Raw genomic sequence first — 21954 nt, forward strand, 5'->3', positions numbered from 1 at the left:
GGGCTTCCAAACTGGGCAGTTTTAGATGAAGGAGCCCCACTCCCAATGCAGACACTCCGGGAGGCCAGTGCAGGCACAGAGACCACACCACCTTGAGAAACAGAGCTGCTTGAGACTAAGACTGTGGCCTCAACACCACCTAATCACGTTTCAGACACAAACCAGGACCCTGCAGCCACTGGGGACAGAGACCTGAGAGCATAACTACAGACCCACAGACTCCAAGAATCCAGACATCTCGGCCACAGATTTCTGTGAGTCACAGAGCCTATCCCTCTCCCTGCAGGTTCCCAGGCAGTACCATAGTAACTGATAGACCATCCCCTAGCATGAGCCACAGTTCTGCTACAGGAATTTGAGCCTGGGAGTGCACAGATACTGGGAATCTGTTCCCTGCAACGCAATCAGGAGACCAAACCCGAAGCCCATGCAGGGTAGCAGTGCCACCTGATTTTGATTCTGGGCAAGCACACACAGAAATCTGTTTTCCGCAGCGCAGGAGCGGACCTTCTGCTGACACAGTGCTACTTTGCAACCCAGTCCCCCAAGCTGACTGGGTCTCCAATTCTCCAGGCAGGAGGCAGCACTAAGTAACAGTTACTTGATCCTGTTTCTTATCGCATGTGCCTGGGGTCCCTGACTCTCAGTGCATTCACACTAAGAGCCAGTGACTCCAATTCTTGGTGCATGTGCACACAGGGACCCTGATTCTCAGCGTTAAGACACACTAAGCAACAGAGAATCTGATACTCAATTCTTGGTGCAAGCACAGGGAAACTCTGACTCCTGGCATGCGCTAGGAGGCTCTGATTTTTGGCACACACCACAGCAGGGTCCCTGTTTCAGCACCGTACAGGCAGGGTCCCTGATTCTAGGTGCACACCTGAGGCCACACTGAGCACTGGTAATGCTGACTCTGGGTGAGCTTGGTTCCCACCAAACTACAATATCCACACATCTTAGTGTCAGAGCTCTTCAGTGACACGTAGGTGGTGTGAAGCTTCCACTGCACATGGCTCAGGCCCAGGCAATTCAATGTTTGAACTTTCTGGTGATAGTCAGAATGGGGAGACGACACTATCCCTAGAGGAAAGAAATTGAGAAGTCACCGAGAAAGGATAGTACTGAAATTCAAGCATGCAACATGACAGAAAAAGGAATTCAGAGTAATGATTGTACAATACATTCACCAGATGGATGAGAAAATCAACAACCTATGCAAGAATCAGGAAGAAATGAAAAGTGGTATAGCCACAATCAAAAACACCATGGAAGGTTTCAACAGTAGACTAGAAGAAGCAGAGGACCGAATTAGTGATGTAGAAGATAAGGTAGAGAAACAAGCTCAATCTAAACAGCAACTGAAGAAAAAAAATTAAAAAGAAGGAGGAGAGCCCAAGGGAGCTTTAGGACAACACAAAACAAAGTAATGTACATATGATAGGGCTTCCAGGAGGACAAGAAGAGCAGCAAGAATTAAAAAATCTATTTGAAGAAATAATGACAGAAAAATTCCCAGATATGAGGAAGAAAAAAGTTACGAAAGTACAGAATCCCAAGCAAGTTGAATCCCAAAAGACCCACACCAAGACATGTCATAATTTCAATGGCAAATATAATGACAAAGAGAGAATCTTAAAGGCTGCAAGAGGGAGACAGAGTTACTTACAAGGGATTCCCCCACCATATTATCAAATGATTTCTCAACAGAACACATCAAGCTAGAAGGGAATGGAAGGAGGTATACAAAGTATTGCAAAGCAAAGGACTGAATCCAAGAATATTCTCTCCACCCTTGAGAAGAAACCTGGGTTCCCCAAGATATGTGATCAGTGCTGGGGCCCTGCCAGCAGGCATGGGAATCCTAAGGCAGGAGCTGGACATGGAGGCCACAGGACCATAGGATACCAAGGAGACAGAACTGAACCTCACATCAACCTGTTTGGCCCCAGAGGATGGCTGGTTAGCCAGTGATGGGTAAGATTCCTCAGGGAAGGAACAACCTAAGACAGGCACAGTCAAAGAGGGGCCATTAGGAAAGAACTTGGGGGTCAACCGAGGTGGGGCACAGACCCTCACCCCAAAAACTTTGCAAGAGCCTGAAACCTCACCCCTGCTGAGGGAGTCTCCTGCCCCCATGGCTGCTTAACCTCCCATGCCCAGCTCAAATCGGGACCCGGGTAAAAGACAGAGACTTGGCTGACAGCAGCTGCCCTCGCACTACAACAAGACTTGTTTGAGTTGTCTTGTAAACATGCTGTGGGGAAGTGGGTTTTTTATATCTAAATCCAGCCTATCACCAGGAATGCTCAGGGCCTACACAAGAAGGCAAATAATCATTTTCCCTAATATTTACATGGTAAAATAAGCTTGTCTTAGAGTAATAAATTTGACAGTAAAATAGTAGACAAGTTTTCAGGCTAATTTAAATTGGCTAATTGAAATAAGTAAATATCCTAGAAAAATTAATTGCACTTGACAAAAAGCTGTTCCTAAAGTGTTAACTAAAATTTTTATTGGTAGTTCATCTCAGGATAAAATCTCACAACAGGAAATGAACCTAAAGCAGTCATATTATAGTGCAAAAAAATAAATTTAAAAGCTATCAAGACTACATTATAAAATTTCCAAAAGCCTCCTAATATTTAAATCAAAAAAAGGGGGAAGTAGAAGAATATCATGTAAGGAAAAATATCCTGAAAGTAAATTACATGTAGAAAATTATTTGTAATGCTATCAGCAAGACACCCATGAAAAACACACATGGTGTCAAAACAAGCCAGAAGAAAATCATTTGGGCAAAAAATGAAAAAGGATCCCAAGTCAAATTTATAGAAAATATTCCTTTATTAACTTTTGGTCAAGGATATGTTTGTATATTTTCAGAAAACAACTCCAAGACCATGTGGATTCTGGCAACAGAGAGGAATTGACAGGACTACTCCAACCATGAAGACAGAAGAGAAGCAGTCCAGAGATGGAAGTCGCTGATGACACCTTACCATAATACCAGTCAGCAGCTGTGTAGGTTGCCCCGGACCAAACCAGAGAGGGTTGCACCTGCATTACCACCGTTTGCCAACCATCCAGAACTGAAATATCATTGCTGACATGTACACATAATGAACTGTTTGACATTGAAATTGGGTCTCAAAAGAACTGGTGGCCCAGAAAGAAGCTCATTACAGACTGATTCATATGCCTTTCAGCATAATGATTATTGCTTGTCTCATTTTTTATTCTTATAAGTATATTTCCAGTAGGACATGATCTCACTCATCTAGGGGAAATGATGAACAACATAGACTGATGAACAAGAACAGACCCAGAGATAAGGAGCCATGGGTCAGACTGTTGGACCTCAATGGGAGGGTGGGAATAAAAGGGAGAGATCAACCAAAGGACTTATGTGCACACATATGAGCCTAACCAGTGGTCAAGGACAATAGGGGGGTGGGGGCATGAATGGGGGGTGGGGGATTAGAATGGGGGATTGAGGACAAATATGTGGTACCTTAATCAATAAAGAAATTAATTTTTTTTAAAAAAGAATACTCTATCCAGCAAGACTATCAATCAAAATTGAAGGGGAAATCAGGAAATTCACAGACAAAAAAAGGTTAAGGGAGTTTATCACCAGCAATGCAAGAAATGCTAAAGGGAATGCTGTAAAAACAAGATATAAAAAGGTAAGAAGGAACACAGGCACAAAAATATAAATGACTACAAACAAGTACCTTTTTAATAACTTTAAACATAAATGGACTAAATGCTCCAATCAAAAGACATCAAGTGGCTGAATATTTTAAAAATGACATATATATATATGTATATACATATATATGCTGACTACAAGAGACCCACCTCAGAACAAAACACTCACACAGACTGAAAATGAATGGATGGAAAAATATCATTCAGGCAAATGGAAATGAAAAAAAGCAGGGGTAGTGATACTTATATCGGACAAAATAGACCTAAAAGTGAAGGCCATAACAAGAGATAGGAAGGCCACTTCATAATACTAAAGGGATCAATAAAACAAGAGGATATAACCATGGTAAACATATATTCATCCAATGCAGGAGCACCCAAATACATAACAAAACTCCTGGAAGATATCAAGGGAGAGATCAACAACAATATAGTCATAGTAGGGGACTTTAATACCCCACAGACACTACAGGATAAATCCTTTAGACAAAAAAAAAGACAAAAAAAAATCAGCAAAGAAACAACAATCCTAAATGACTCACTAGATCAGATGGAATTGATTGACATCTTCAAAACATTTCACCAAAGCCACAGAATATGCATCCTTCTCAAGTGCACATGGGACATTTTAAAAAATAGACCACATATTTGGTCACAAGCAAAGTCTCCCCAATTCAAGAAAATTGAAATGACACCAAGCAGCTTCTCAGACCACAATGGTATAATATTAGAAATAAAGTACAATAAAAAACAATCCAAAAAACTCAAACATTTGGAAGCTGAATAACATGCTATTAAACAATGATTGGGTTACCAAAGAGATCAAAGAAGAAATTAAAAACATCCCAGAAACTAATGACAATAAAAATGCAACAATCCAAAATCTATGAAACACAATGATAGCAGCCCTGAGAGGGAAGTTCATAGCTTTACAGGCCTACTTTAAAAATACAAGAAAAATGGTAATAAATAATCTAACAATACAAATCAAAGAATTTGAAACAGAGCAACAAGAAAAGTCCAGAGTGAGCATAAGGAAGGAGATAATAAATATCAGAGGAGAAATAAATGACATAGAGATAAAAAAAATACAAAAAATCAATGAAACCAAGAGCTGGTTCTTTGAAAGGATAAACAAGATTGATGAACCTCTATCCAGGCTAACCAAGAAGCAAAGAGAGAGACCCAAATAAACAAAATCAGAAATTAAAGAAGCAAAATAACAACAGACCCCACAGAAATACAAAGGATTATTTAAAAATATTATGAACAACTCTATTACAACAAACTAGACAACCTGGAGAAAATGGACATATTCCTAGACAAACACAATCTTCCAAAATTCAGTCAGAAAATTCTAAAAATCTCAATAGGCCGATAACTATGAAAGAAATTGAAGCAGTGATTAAAAATTTCCCAGCAAACCAAAGCCTGGAGCCAGACGGCTTCACATGGGAGTTATAACAAATATTCAAGGAAAAACTAAAACCTATCCTCCTCAGACTATACCAAAAAATTCAAGAGGAAGGAACACTACAAAGTTCTTTCTATGAAGCCAGCAACACCCTAACCCCAAAACCAGATAAAGACAACACAATAAAAGAGAATTACAGGCCAATATCCCTCATGAACATAGATGCCAAAATCCTCAACAAAATTCTAGCAAATTGGATCCAGCAGTACATCAGAAAGATCATATACTATGACCAAGTAGGACTAATCCTGAGTATGCAAGGATGGTACAATATCCACAAATGAATAACTGTGATACATCCCATAAACAAATTGAGAGGTAAAAAATCACATAGTCATATAAATTGACACAGAAAAAGAATTTGACAAAATCCAACATCCTTTTTTGATAAAAATTCTGGCAAGGTAGGAATAGAAGGATGATACCTCTACATAGTAAAAGCCATATATGACAAACCTACAGCCAACATCATACTCAATGGACAAAAACTAAAACCATTTCCCCTAAGAATAGAAACAAGACAGGGATGGCCACTATCACCACTCCTATTTGACATAGTACTGGAAGTACTGGCCATTGTGATCAGATAAGAAGAATAAATAAAAGGCATCCAAATTAGAAAAGAAGAAGTAAAACTGTCCTTATCTGCAGATGACATGATACTGTACATAGAAAACCCTTAAGATGCACCACAAATTATTACATTTAATAAATGAATTCAGCAATGTAGCAGGATACAAAATTAATGCCAAGAAATCTATGGCATTTCTTTACACCAATACTGAACTTACAGAAAGAGAGACTAAAAAAGCAATCCCATTTACCATTGCACCAAAAAAATTAAGATACCTAGGAATAAACTTAACTAAGGAGGTAAAAGACCTATATGCAAAAAACTACAGGACACTGAAAAAAATATATATAGGAAGACATAAACAGATGGAAGAACATACAGTGTTCATGGATTGGTAGAATCAACATCATTAAAATGCCAATACTACCCAAAGCAATCTATAAATTCAATGCACTCCCCATTAAAATACCAACAGCATATTTCAAAGACCTAGAATGAACTCTCCAAAAATTCATCTGGAATAAAAAAATTAAAAAAAAAAGACCCTGAATAGCTGCAGCAATCTTGAGAAAGAAGAACAGAGTAGGTGGGATCTCAATACCAGATATCAAGCTGTATTACGAAGCCACTGTTCTTAAAACAGCCTGGTACTGGCACAAGAACAGACATGTAGATCAAGGGAATAGAATAGAGAACCCAGAAGTCAACCCAAACCACTATGGCCAATTAATATTCGACAATGGAGGGGAGAGCATACAATGAAGTCAAGACAATCTCTTCAATAAATGGTGTTGGGAAAATTGGACAGATACATGCAAAAAGTGAAACTAGACCACCAACTTACACCATTCACAAAAATAAACTCAAAATGGACAAAGGACTTAAACATAACACAGAAAACCATAAAAATACTATGGATTGGGCCTAAACTGCAGTCGGACATCCCCCGAGGGGTCACAGATTAGAGAGGGTGTAGGCTGAGCTGAGGGGACTCTCCCCAGTGCCTCTAGTATATTAAAAATGAATATATTGAAATGAAATTTTAAAACACAATACCATTTATAATTACTCCAAACAAAATTAAGTACTTATGTGTGAATCTAAAATTACATGTATAGGATATATGTGTTAAAAATAATAAAATGCTGATGAAATAAAAAAAATATCTAAATAAATAGGGAACCGACAAGGGCACCCCAACATCCTCCAGCTAGGGGGCAGAGGTCGGCAAACTAAGCTCACAGGCCAACTCTGGCCCTTTGCCTGATTTTGCAAATAAAGTTTTATTGGCATGCAGCCATGTCTGTTTGTGTACATAGTGCCTGTGGCTGCCTCATGCTACCAGGTGGAGCGGAGCAGTGGTGACAGAGACCATCTGGTCTCAGAGCCTGGCCCTTCCCGGGGAAAATGTGCCGATGCCTCTGTGTGGATCCCCGTGTGCCACGTACACGCTGTCCCACGTGGTTAGCCACGAGGCACGTGCAACTGTAAGTGGTTTTCAGCTTTGTTGAAATTATCGACAAATAATTGACAAATGCAATGATTAGATTATTTGAATTAATTAAAACTAAATGGAATTTCCTGGAAATAAATAAATGGGGAGACATTATCTTGTTCATAGATTGAAAAACTAAACATAGTAAAGATGTTGATTCTCCCTAGTTTTATCCCACATTAAGCCATGTATCCCACAGAAATGAACAATTATATCCATACAGAAACTGGTACACAAGTGTTCATAGCAACTTTATTTTAAAGAACCCAAAACTGGAGACAACCAAAATGTCCTTCAACAGGTAAATGATTTAAACAAATTGTGGCACATCCAAAACATTGAAATACTACTCAGCAATAAAAAGGGTTGAACTATTAATAAACAACTTCAATGAAATTGCAGGAAATTATGCTGAGTTAGAAAAAGCTGTTCCCAAAAGTTTACATACTGTATGATATCACTTTATATAACATTGTCTAAATGACAAAATTATAAAATGTTGAAAACATTAATGGTTGCCTGAGATTGAGGGATGAGGGCAAGAACAAAGTGGATGTGGCTATAAAAGGGCACAATGAATCTTTATGGTGATGGAAATGTTCTCTATCTGGCTGTATCAGTGTTAATCTCCTGGTTGAGATATTGTACTATAGTATTGCAAGATGTAACCATTGGGAGAAACTGGGTAAAAGTATACAACCTCTCTATATATTATTTCTTACAACTGCATGTGAATCTACAATGACCCCAAAATAAAATTTTAATTTAAAGAAGTTTAGCATCCAGTTCTCCACTATGCTATGTGACTAGAAAGGGGGTCATCCCCTTCTGCCTTTTTTTTCTGGGAAGAGCTCTCTGACTATACAATATCCTGGTGCACAGCAGGGGCACGTGGAGGTACCAGCTCTGTGAGGCCAACCCAAGCTCTGTAGCACTGCCATACCATTCCTCCTGGGCAGGATTCCAATTTAGAGGAATTCAGTCATTATTCCACAAATGGTTACTTTCCCCTGTTCTTTCCTCAGACAAACACATATACCATTTCTATTTTTTTTGTTTGTTTTTATCTTAGGTGGTTTTTTCCTATGAACCTTATATGGAGGTCTAACTGTATTACAGCAAGGAAGTTGCTCTGTAGATGGTCCAAAATCAGGTTGTCTACAAATGGTTTAGAACCATAAAAAAATTTTAAATGAAAATAAACTTAGAAAGAATATATTTAATGTTATCAACACAAATTAATAATACATTGATAAATTAAAATAACAGGTTGATAAACAATGCTAAATGAAAATAACATGTTGTACACAATATATATAACTAGAGGCCTGGTGCACAAAATTTGTACATTGAGAGGGGTCCCTCAGCCCCACCTGCACCCTCTGCAATTCAGGACCCCTACACTGTTTTCTTATCTAGCTAACCTCTTCACATTTAAAAAAAAAAAATTAACTGAAATATCACCTACTCTGTATTTTTTTTGTATTTTTGTATTTTTGTATTTTTTGTATTTTTTTTACAATCTGTATTAAGTATTTTCATAGTATACCATTCTTTTTTTTTTTAACAGCTACTTAGAGTGGATGCAATGTGGTTTTCATTCTTGCATCTGAATTTTTTCTTCTTGCTCTTGTAATAGCAAAGCTTATCCAATTTACATTTGCCCTTCATGGGCTTATATTTGGTTCAGTTTCCAGTTGGCTCCCTGCTTTTTTTCTAAGCAACAAATTTGGGTTGTGATAGTAAGCCTCACTTGTAATAAAGCCTGTAGGTCTCCCCATCTGAATATTTCAGATGGGGAGACCTACAGAGATTGTGTTCATTTATAGAAAATAACAATAAATGTCACCTGATCATTTGATCTTCTAGTAATATTTTATAGCAAGATGTATTATTCTAGAAATTTAACTATTACAAAACTGAAGCATATAGAAATAACTCACATTGAACAATAAATAATGACTCAAATATCAAAGCATAGTACACTTAGGGCCTCCCTTGTCCTGTGTCTCAGATATCATAGCATAGTACACAGTTCACATGGAACTCAGCTTCCTTTAAAATAGGAAGGGATGCCATACTCATGAAGCAGCTACTTCCACACATATTTTTTTATTTAATTCATAACACATACTCTTTGTACTAGTTATTGGAAAATCATCCTAGCAATTGCCTCTGTTCCTCTCTGTATTGTTGCCTTACATTCTAATGTTATTACTGTGCTTTTATCACCCACTCTAATAAGATTGTGAAATTTTTTAAGGGCTGAGATCATGACTTGAGCTTGTGTTTCTCTGTCATGGTGCCTAGACAAATACTCAAATGCCATCCAGTCCAAATGACTGTGATGAGAGAGGCCCACCGTTGCTGGAGACTTCTGATTTTTATTTAAGGGCCTCACTTGTTCTGTGCCTTTACAAAGGAGTGAGTAGGGGCTGAGGGAATTTGAGGAAACCCAGACAGAATTCTCCTCCTAAAAGATTTTGCTAAGTTGGTGTTGTGGCCGGCAAGACCCGGTGGAGGCAGAGCTCCAGATGCTGACTGGTGGTCGTCATTCGCGGGTCGCCCACAACACTGGCACCCGGGATGCTGGGCATTTGTCCAATTAAAATGCGGACTCACAGCAATAACAAAGGCGCTGTTCTCCTACTGCTAATGTGTGGGGATCAAACCCCAGCCTGCAGGAACTCACCCCCACAATCAGGATCTAGGCCATTGGGTAGACCTGCACTGGTGCCCCTAACTCTGGGGAGAGGAAGACTTCCCTGGCTGCAGGCTAGAGGCCCCGGACTCCCAGCCACGCGCCTGAATAGGTCCCTAGTGCAGGTTGGTCAGCAGAGCGGCTTCTTCGCCTGGGATTGCGGGGCAGCTTGGCCAGGCTTAGCCTGGCCTGTTCGCCCTGTGATCACAGGGAGACTGGGCCTGGCCTGTTCTCCCCGTGATCGCAGGGCACCTCGGCCTGGGCTCACTGCATTCCACCAGCTGCAGCTTGTCAGTCTCCTGTGGGCTGGCGGGAACCAACCAGTGAATCCCATAGCATGTGGCACTGGCTGTGAAGGTTGCCATGGCAACCCAGCACTGACTTCCAGGTTGCTCAGCATTTGTTTCAAGTTACAGCCCTGGGCTTTTATTATTAGGCTTGTCAGAGCACGCAGCAGGAGCTCTGCTTGAGCTCTGGTGCTCTGAGTTGTTCTGAGTCTGGTCAGAGCATGGCAGAGGGTCTTGTGAGATGGTGAAGGAGATGTGGAAGTTGTAGGTGTATAAGAATGAGTCTTTATTGTTGAAGCCAGTGGCCATAGAGCCATCAGACAAGAACATTCCTCACAGCAAAGTCCATTCAGGCAGGCAGTTGGACATCGAGTGGTGAATATACTGGTATATCTTTCTCATAAAGCAGCATCAGTCTCTGTACCGACAACTATTATCTGAGCAGCCACACGCTGCCTCCTAGATTTGCCACCTCACATTGTAGTGGTATCTGAGATCTCCAGTTCAGCAGCTTCTGTCTTTCCTGCACAGCTGCTCTCTCTAGCAGACGTCTTTATCCTGTGGACGAAAAGAGCACATGCTAACCTGACAAGCTCAGGGGAGGCCTGCGTGGCAGTCTTGCAAACTCAGAGACCTGAAATACCACAAAAAATGGTTTGAAAATTAAATATTTAACTACAAACAGGTTATAGTAGGTAGTCATGTCCTAAGCTGATATTTTCCCTGACAAAGATCAACTTAGATCTTCTTTACTGAGCCCATTTGCCCTTTTGCCTCTAAGATAACATGTCTGTGAGACGTCTGGTTAACTTGTAACTTCCCTTTTTCTGGAGCCCCTGGGGCACACCCAAATGTGGCGGGCTCCAGGACAGATACCACTTATCATGTTAATTGTTCCTGCACTCACCTAAGTACACGTCCATCATTTTACTTTTTAGCCAATCCTAGGGGTTTCCCATCACTTTGCTTTCTTCTGCCTCCTTAATCCGTCACCAATGAATTGCATGTAACCCACCCATGTCCCTCCTTTGACTGCAATGTATAAATAGAAATGTAACCCGCCCTTCTTCGGAGCATTATCTCAATCCATTGAGGTTCTGCTTCCTGGCATATGTCGACAGTTTGGCTCAAACAAACTCACAAAAGTTCTTTACAGGTTTCAATGTTTTTTTTCATTAACAACCCACTCCATCCTAGCTGCTCTCTCTAGCAGACTTCTCACTCCATCCTCAACCGATTCCAGACAACTCCAGCCAACTACCTAGTCAGTAACCTACTTTTTTTTTTTTACATTTTAATTTTTTTATTAAGGTATTATATGTGTACTATTTACACAAAGAAGTCTTTGTGCCAATAGTTTCATCAATCATATTTGCTACAGAAGGGCACACTGCACCATGTGTCCTTGCACCTGCTCATGGTATCTTAGTCTGATTAGGATTCCCAGGCTCAAAGTCCTTGAACATTTCATTTAGGTACATGCCCAGAGCGGCCTTTGGCCATTCTGGTGTATTGATAACAAGGCCTTTGTGCTCCCACTGGCCTTGACTATCTGGGGAACTGGCATGGTTCCCATAATAATGTGATCTCATTTTGATGAAAAAAAAAAAAAAGGTGAGGGCATGAGGGGGGGAGATGGTGGGATAACGGGAGAATAAGGACACATATATAACACCTTAATCAATAAAGATATATACATATATATACATATATATATATATATATATATATATATATATATATGTTTGTGTGTGTGTGTGTGTGTGTGTGTGTGTTAAAAGTGGATTAATTCACCGTGGTGAGATCATGGATGATTTTTTTTATTGATTTTATTTTTCTTATTGATATTTTGTAATTCATGCAACTAAAATAAAATAAAGACATTTCAGAAAAGAACAATTTAAATGTATTACACTGAAATGTTAGTGATTTCTCAGATCCATTTTCCTTCAAACAGTTGAAACTTTATCTACATTAGAAGAGAAGAATTGGATGCCTAGACAGCAAAGATTAATAGAGAGAGGAGAGGAGAGGAGAGGAGAGGAGAGGAGAGGAGAGGAGAGGAGAGGAGAGGAGAGGAGAGGAGAGGAGAGGAGAGGAGAGGAGAGGGAATTTGTAAATAAAACTCATTTATTCCTTAATTTTCTTCAGGGCTGACCCTGCTAGACTGGCAAATTTAGAGTTAATTTCACATGTTTGGCAGATAAACCATACCCCAAGAAGACATACACAGTGTGGAAGAGAGACTTTTAGAATTCTAAACCCTTTTCTTCTTTGTTTAAAATGTTCTTCTGACAGGTTCTCCTAAGTACTATTAAGTACAAGACTATCTGAAAAAAAAAAAAGACTATCTGACACACTCTTAAAATCTGAAAGAAGGTAACAGTTATGCAACATGGAGTGACTATTTGCATATAATGCTATCAGCACTTCCTGATTAAAACTGACAGTTTACCCAAAATGAGTAAAATGTGCTATCTCAGGAACAAAAAGATAAACTCTCACAGCTACCGTGTTTCCCCGAAAATAAGACAGCCTCTGAAAATAAGACCTACTTACAGGTTTCCTTCTGAGTGAAATATAAGGTATCCCCCAAAAAATAAGCCCCCCCCCCAGGCTAAACATGAGAGATTTGGTCCACTGATTCTAAAAGAAATGGAGTCACAAGAAATTCACCAGGAAATTCAGGAATTGGATTGTTATGATGATGTTCCAGAAGATGATGACATGAGTAAATTCTTGATACTATAGGATTCACAGTTTGTCTGGTTTGTGTTGACAACTACCGTACTACCGTACCGTATACAGGTAATAAATTTCCTTTATTTTCATTTAACAATAAATGTGTACCGTATTCTTTTTCATGGAAAAATAAGACATCCCCTGAAAATAAGACCTACGGCATCTTTAGGAGCAAAAATTAATATAAGACACTGTCTTATTTTTGGGGAAACAAGGTACCATTTAGACTACTCTTTTTTTAAATATATTCAATATTTTATTGATTTTGTACAGAGAGGAAGGGAGAGAGATAGAGAGTTAGAAACATCGATGAGAGAGAGTCATCGATCAGCTGTCTCCTGCACACCCCCTACTGGGGATACGCCCGCAACCAAGGTACATGCCCTTGTCCGGAATCGAACCTGGGACCTTTCAGTCTGCAGGCCGATGCTCTATCCATTGAGCCAAACCGGTCTTGGCCATTCAGACTACTCTTGATGATTTCTTGTTTGTTTATTTGTTTAAATATCAATAATATTGGATTCAAGGCTTCCTTGAGATTGAATAGTCAGAGCAGATTTAAGAATATGCTTTATTTAGTAATCAAGGTGGGCATTAGAAACATGTTAGGGGAGGAAGGATACCAATAGTATCTTCACACAAAAAAATCAAATTCAACAGTCTCTAACAAGAGCATTTCACAACCAAGCACTAAGCTAATAACAAATAATAATATCAGAATGTTATAATATATTACCATTTTAAGTACTTTTAATAGTCCTCATTTGATCAACAATGAGAAATTAAAAGACAATAGCTTATACTGTGTGTTAATAAATGTGACAAAGGTGTGATCAGTTTGAGTATGCGAACACCAGATAAGCATTTCCTTCTCATACTATTAAGTATATTTCTTGTATAAGAAAATGTTCAACTGACCAATAACCACATATTTGTCCCTTTTCACAACTTTGCTAAAATTTTTTCTCACTGGTTGAGAAATGTATTGTCAGGTACAATTTAATGGAATCAAAGGAAATTTGTAAAATGACAAAGTGAATTTGAGGTTGATCCATAGAAGTGTGTTCCATGCTAAAAATCATGATTTTAAGCAAAGCTTTTTGATTCATACCATATCTATTATACATCTAGGGATCCAGCTTAGCCCTATGAGATACATCCCATATGTTCTATTTTCTGAATAGCGGGGGGAAAATCTCTATTTTTGTAAGATTGTTTTAGTCAAGGTCAAAGCCTTGACCAGCCAATCTAGGCACCAAACATTCAGTGTTTAGAGCACTCTGGAAAGAACAGGTTTACTCATATGTATTAGGAGATAACCAATATCTAATAAAGCATTCTGATCATCTGTAGGCAAATGTTTTTTAAAATCACCAAAAAGATATGGATTGGAAAAAGTGTGGAAATACCATTGAAAAAAATAAATATTTTGTGTTTGTTCAAATTTGTGCCCAATATTGCCTAAGGGCTAATTTATACAAACCACCAAATCAGCAAGGCTAAGATGTGGGAAATTTTTAAAAGCATATTTGTCTGAAATATATATACTTATTTATTTATACATTTGTTCATTTGCTTATTTTTTGTTACAATTAGAATGAATCTTTAACGCTCCAACCCAAAGTTGTTCTTTGGGACAGTGTCTATTTCCTGTTTGGTAACTTTAAAATATAAATAAATCTGAGTGAGCACAACCATAGTGTGAATAAAAATAAAGTTATATTTATTGAAAACATAATTTGTGCAAGGCACTATTGCATTTAAGCCTTATAACAACCCCATAAAGTAGTGTAATTATTGGCCAAATTTTTCAGTCCAGAAATATAAGTAGCTAAGAAATTGGATATCTTGTCCACAATCACAACTAGTAAGTGTTGGAACCAAGATTCAGATCAGATCTATTTACCTCCAGAGTTTACATTACTAGCCATTAGTTCATACAACATCTCAGAAAAGTTTCTTCTGCTATCCTCTACTCTCTTTGGATACTGGATGCTAAAAAGTAAAAATATAAAGAGGAAACAAATATATATATATATATATATATATATATATATATATATATATATATATATGGCTAATATGCAAAGTGTCCCCTCTGGAGTTCAACCAGGAGACCGGGAGTTCGATTGCTCATTATGATGTGCGCTGACTATCAGGGGCAGTGCGGAACATGACAGGTGACCAGCAGCAGTGGCAGGGCACTGAGGGAGTGAGGGAAAAAGGAGGTGGAGAGGCAGGGAATCTGATCAGCCCTGATCACTGGCCAGGCCTAGAGACTCTATCCATGCACAAATTTTGTGCACTGGTCTTCTAGTTAAAAGATAAAGGGGAGTTGGAAACATTAAAAACATGCTTTATTTGCTTCCAATTTTTGGACAAAATCTAATCCTGCATGTATTTTTTGAAAGTATGGGTGGTGAAGCTAGGTTAAAGGATTAGGCTCCAAAATAAAATGTTTAAGTAAGTTTCCCTTCTTGTCTTGAATGATAGTTGGTCCCTGAAGAGATAAAGGGAAAATGTCAGAAACAGCTGCTGAATAGGTCCCTGGGGGATTTCCCATAATACTAGGAAATAACTATGAGATTGTTTTTACGGCTATTTCCAGTTCACAAGCATTTTCACATGCATTATCTCACTCTGATTCCCAGTGAAGTGACATAGTGATGGTTATTAACCCTTCACCATCATCTATATAATAAAGACATAATATGCAAATTGACCCTCATGCCCTGGCGTCACTAGATGGCTACCTCCACGTCATCACAAGATGGCAGCTCCCACATTGTCACAAGATGGCCGGCAATGGAGGGCAGTTGGGGGCAACCAGGCCTGCAGAGGAGGGCATTGGGGATGATTGGGCTGGCAGGGGAGCAGTTAGGTGTCAAGCATGCCAGCAGGGGAGTGGTCAGGGGGCTATCAGGCTGGCAAGCAGAGTGATTAGGGCAATCAGGCAGCCAGGCAGGAGAGTGGTTAAGAGCCAGCAGGTCCAGATTGTGAGAGGGATGTCTTACTGCCAGTTTAGGCCCGATCCCACAGGGGTCCCAGATTGGAGAGGGTGTAGGCTGGGCTGAGATACACATACCCCCAGTGCATGAATTTCATGCACCAGGCCTCTAGTTAACTATAAATTGGAAAACTGAGGTACAGAAAATTTTAAGTGACTCGCTCTCTCCCAGAATACACCAAAAGTGACAGAGTAACAATAAACCCAGGTCTTGGAACTTCATTTTCAAGTCAAATGAATGTTTTCACTTTACCTTCAGAGAGCTCCAATAGCTAAGGCAGTTTTAAAAACAGCACTTCATTAGCCCATGAACAGATAAAACACATAGAAATGTACCTGGAAGATGCTGTCACTGTGGCAAATTTAGCTACAGTTATAAAAGTTGGAGTTTGCAACTAGATCTTCAATAGAAATAATCCCCTGCCCTGGAATTTTAAAACTTTACAGGGTCCCAAATTATCTTGGAGTTACTCAAATTTCTCTCTCAAAAAATTTACAAGAACTTATACAATATTTTGAGTAAGAAACAGCATAGGAAAGGAGGATGGAGAAACAAGAAATGAGGTCACTTATTATCAAGATGATGGCATAGGTAAACAATACTCACCTCATCCCACAACCACAGAAAAATTATAATTAAACTACAGAACAACCATTAATCAAAACCACCTGAATGAAAGTCCTAAAACTATGGAATTAATGAAGAAGCCATATCTAGACTGCCTGGAAGGGAAGAGACTTCGAACTGGCTGTTCCCACACCCACTTGTGGCAGATAAAAATCAGGAAAGATATCTTGACTTTGGCAATTTCCCCTGAAGAGCGACAGTCCCAGCCCCAAGCAGGGAATCTGAGACCAGGGTTCCAGTGCCAGGAAGAGAAGTCTTCATAACTTTTAGCTATAAAAACCTGCAGGCATTGAGGTTGAGTGAGATGGAGGGCAGATGGAGCCCCAGGAGTTCCTCTTAAAGGCCCCACTCATGTACTTATTTAGACTCACTCCCTTTGAGCTCCATTGCTGGAGCAGAAGTTTGAAAGGACCCAAGGACATATGGGGAGTCTGGTATCATGGCAAGAGCTTGGGCACAGCCTTCTCCAAGACATAGGTGCTGACAGAGACCATTGGTCCTTTTCTGAGCTCACCCCCAACAGAACTGGCAAGCTAATGCCATGTATGAGTCTCTACCCAACTGGCTCACAATGTTTGCCTACCTGGTGATTCCCTGAGAACCTGCAACACCCAACTAGTGGGCCCACCCAAGTAGTTTAAAATGACTTTTCCACACCAATAGCCTGTCTTGGCTCATGCTTCAGACTTTCCTAAAATGAGCAGTATATTACCTCAGCTAGCCCTGTACCTATTGGTAAGTGGCCTTAGGCCTGGCATTAGCAGCATCTAGACTTAACTCACAGCTTGGTCTTGCCTGAACACCTTCAAGCTCAGCAAAAGTAGCAGCCATCTGCAGTTCACTTTGTAGCTCATATCAGGTGGCCCCAAGCAGAATTAAGGAGGCAAGCTGGTCATGTTCTGAATCTCCTGGGAGGCTCCAGAGACAGCATACCTAATGTTCATCTTCAAACCACATCCAAGCACCACCAATCACCTCCACAAGTGACACACTCAAGGAGTGGACTCAATGGGCATCAGAGCCCTTCTGAGTAAGTCCTGTTCTGTGGGTTCATCATTCACAGTAGGTGGTGGTCACAGCCAGTACTTTCAGCTGATAGACCTGAGTATAAGTCCCTCCCGATGACATACCAAAATCAATCAAGGTTCAAATGCAACAAAAGGGTGTACACAGTGCCCAGCTTGAGTGATCAAGGAGGCTGTGCCACTGGACCCCACAGAACACCTATTATATTAGGCCAATCTACCAAGCCCTGGAGATTTAGGAACTCTGACTAATACATAGAAATAAACACAAGAAGGCTGCCAAAATGAGGAGACAAGGAAACATATCCCAAACAAAACTCCTGAAAAAAAGAATTAAACAAAATGGAGACAAACAATCTATCAGATGTAGAGTTCAAAATACTGGTCATAAAGATGATCAATGAATTTAGAATAAGAGTAGTTGAAGTTACTGATAATTTCAACAGAGACAGAAAACATAAAGATGGAACTAGGAAACATGAAATGGAACCAGTCAGAAGTAAAGAATACATTATATGAAATGAAGGTTTTATTACTGAGAGTGACATTGATAAAGCAGAGAATAAAATCAGAGATTAGGAAGATAACCTTGGCCCTTTCCAAACATAGCCATCACCATAAAAGGGAGACATAGGCTGAAGATTATTTATAGTTCCAAATAGGGTATGCAGGGTGAGTTATAAACAGAGTCTGACTTTGTCCTGCACTAGAGACTGGGAGTTTTATTATTTAATTTGGAATGTGTTTCCTTGTGTCCTCATTTTGGCAGCCTCCCTGTGTTTATTTCTATGTATTAGTTAGAGCTTCTAAATATCCCAGGCTTGGTGGATTGGCCTAATATTTTATAATATAATAGGTGTTCTGTGGGATTCAGATCTACCTAATACATAGACAAAAACCCAAACAGACAGCCAAAATGGGGAAATAAAAAACAAGCCCCAGATAAAAGAACAAAAGAATACTACATAAGAAGAGCTAAATGAAATGGATATAAGAAATTTATCAGGAAGGATCCAAGATGGTGACATGGGTAAACACCTAAATTGCTGCCTTGCACAACAATTTCAAAACTACAACTATAAGACAAAATGTCTATCACCCAGAATCACGGGAAAGTTGGCTGAGTGGAAGTTCTACAACTAGAAGGAAAGAGAAAAAAGCATTCAGTGCACAAGCGCTGAAAAGCTGAGGTACGGAGGCATGGGTCAACCAGGCTGGCAGCAGGCATTGCTTTCTTCAACCCGAAGGGAGACAAGCTCCTGATTTCTCTGAAATCCAGTTTCTGGGGAGATGCAGGAGATCCAAACTCCTACTGGGAGAAGCTGGACTGTCTGCCATCAGGTCAGAAATTGAGGGTGGCTTGTTTACAGAGCTGCACGCAGAAATAATTGTTTGCTGTTCTGGAGCACAGGACATGGGGATACAGTTGGAGGCGCCAGTACTGCTGGCAGGCAGCCATTGCTGTTTGCCATACCCTAGCCTGGTGACATCTTGAGACCTGCCCCACACAACCTACAAACCCAACCTAGCATCAAGCAGTGGCTTTTGCATATGAATGGCCTTCCCTATTGCAGCTTAACCTAGCAAACTTGCAACCCAGGTAAGACAGCTGTAAAGCCTCCAAACCCCAAAGAGGAGAAAACTGTAGCTCCTGCAGGATGGCCTCAGACAGTAGCTGGCCTGCACCCCATTGGAGATCCAGAAGCCAGTGTACCTAGTGGTCAGTGTGAGACACCAAATTTCAACTCCTCACATCCATAAGGGACACATTCAAGAGGCAGACTCAGTGAGCACCAAAGCCCCACTGAAACAAGTCCTGCACCATAAGTGTGTCTCCACAGTGTAGCAGTTCTTCCATTATAAAAACAGCAGGTCCTCACAGCCAATTTACCTGGAGGTCAATTCCTCCCAGTATACCAACAGCAATCAAGGCTTAACTACACCAAGACTTTGCACTCAGCCCACAAAGGGGTGTATCAAGAGCGTCCACTCAAGTGATTGGGGAGGCTGAGCTATTGGCCCCTATAGGTCACCTACCACACAAAGCCACTCCATCAACACAAGTAAGCAGCCAAAATGTAGAGACACAGAAACATGTCACTAATGAAAGAAATGGAGGAAAGCAAACTACTGGACAACATAGAGTTCAAAACCACATTTATAAGGTTACTCAAGAATCTTCTAAAAACCGTTGGGAAACTTGATGAGACTTCCAAGGAGCTTAGTGAAACCTTCAAGGACCTTAATGAGAATTAAAAAAAAAAATGGAAAAGGACCAGTCAAATATTAGGCATACACTGTCTGAAATAAAGAATATACAGAAACTCAACTGTAGATCAACATACCCCAAGAATCAAACCAAAGATCTGAAATATGAGGAAACAAAAAACACCCAACCAGAAAAAAAAAGAATCCAAAGATATGAAGATAATGTAAGGAGCCTCTGGGACAACTTTAAGTGTACCAACATCCGAATTTTGGGGGTGCCAGAAGAAGAAAGAGAGCAAAATATGGAAAACCTATTAGAAGAAATAATGACAGAAAACTTCCCCCACCTGGTGCAAGAAATAGACTTACATGTTCAGGAAGCACACAGAACCCTAAACAAGAGGAATCCAAACAGGACCACACCAAGACACATCATAATTAAAATGCCAAGAGCAAAAGACAGAGAATATTGAAAGCAGCAAGAGAAAAACAGTTAGTTACCTACAAGGGAGTACCCATATGACTGTCAACTGATTTCTCAACAGAAACTGTACAGGCCAGAAGTGAGTGGCAAGAAATATTCAAAGTAATGAACAGCAAGAACTTACAACAGAGATTACTCTACCCAGCAAAGCTATCATTCAGAATTGAAGGTCAGATAAAGAGCTTCACAGACAAGAAAAAGCTATAGGAGTTCATTACTACCAAACCAGGATTACATGAAATGTTAAAGGGTATTCTTTAAGAAGAGGAAGAAGAAGAAAAAGGTAAAAATAAAAATTATGGACAACAAAATGACATCAAATACATACCTATCAACAAGTAAATCTAAAAATCAAGTATATAAAAAATCTGAAGAACAGAATGGACTGGTGAATATAATAGAATCAGGGACATAGAAAGGGAGTGGACTGACAATTTTTAGGGGGAATGTGGTCTAAGGAGTATGGAAAGAGATTGGATAAAAATCTTACACCTACAGATGAAGATAGTGGCGGGGGGTAAGAGCATGGGGTGGGGTGGGTAATCAGGTGTAGGGGCGCTATGGAGGGGAAAAAAAAAGAGGAACACCTGTAATAATCTGAACAATAAATATCTATTTAAAAAAGAAATTTATCAGATATAGTTTAGAATAATGATGGGAAACATGCTCAACAGCATGAGAAAAGATATAGTAATTATTAAAAAAAGACCAGTCAGAAATAATGATAATAGCACTAATAAATAACAACTTGGAAGGAATACACAGCAGATTAGGAGAAGTTGAGGACCCACTGAATTAGAAAACAGAATAGAAAAAAAAAATCACTCAATCAGAGAACCAAAAGGAAAAAACAAGTAAAAATCTCAGAACAGCTTAAGGGAGTTGTGGAACAACATGAAATGTAACAATATTCACATCTCAGAGTGCCAGAAGGGGAATAAAGTTAAAAAGGAATAGAGAACATATGAAGAAACCATGACAGAAAACTTCCCTTCTCTAACCTGGTGAAGGAAAATGTCACACAAGTTCAGGAGGCACAGAGAGTCCCAAGCAAGAAGAACACAAACAGACCCATGCCTAGACACATCATAATTTAAATGATAAAGATTAAAGAAAAAGAGAGAACATTAAAGGAAGCAAGAGAAAAATAAATTTGTTACATACAAAGGAGCTCCCACAAGACAGCTGATTTTTTATCAGAAACTCGGCAGAACAGAAGGGAATGGCATGAAGTATTCAAGGTAATGGAAAGCAAGGCTCTAAAACCAAGACTACTATACCCAGCAAGGCTATCTTTCAAAACAGATGGTGAAATAAGAGCTTCTCATACAAAAAGAGGCCAGCGGAGTATATCAGTACAAAGCCAGTGCTGCAAGATATGCTAAAAGGATGTTGTAATGAGAACAAGAACTAGAGAGAGAAACATAGGCATAAAGGATTAAAATGGCAATGAATAAATTTCCATCAATAATAAAATTAAATGTAAATGGATTGAATGTTGCAATCAAAAGACATAGGGTAACTGAATGGACACAAAACATGGCCCAATTAAGTGAGATTTAATAAATAAATTCAGCCCAGTTGGCTTAGCTCAGTGGTTAAGCTATGAACCAGG

The sequence above is a fragment of the Pipistrellus kuhlii genome, unplaced genomic scaffold, assembly GCF_014108245.1.
Source record: "Pipistrellus kuhlii isolate mPipKuh1 unplaced genomic scaffold, mPipKuh1.p scaffold_m20_p_16, whole genome shotgun sequence".
In the NCBI taxonomy this organism is placed as follows: Eukaryota; Metazoa; Chordata; class Mammalia; order Chiroptera; family Vespertilionidae; genus Pipistrellus; species Pipistrellus kuhlii.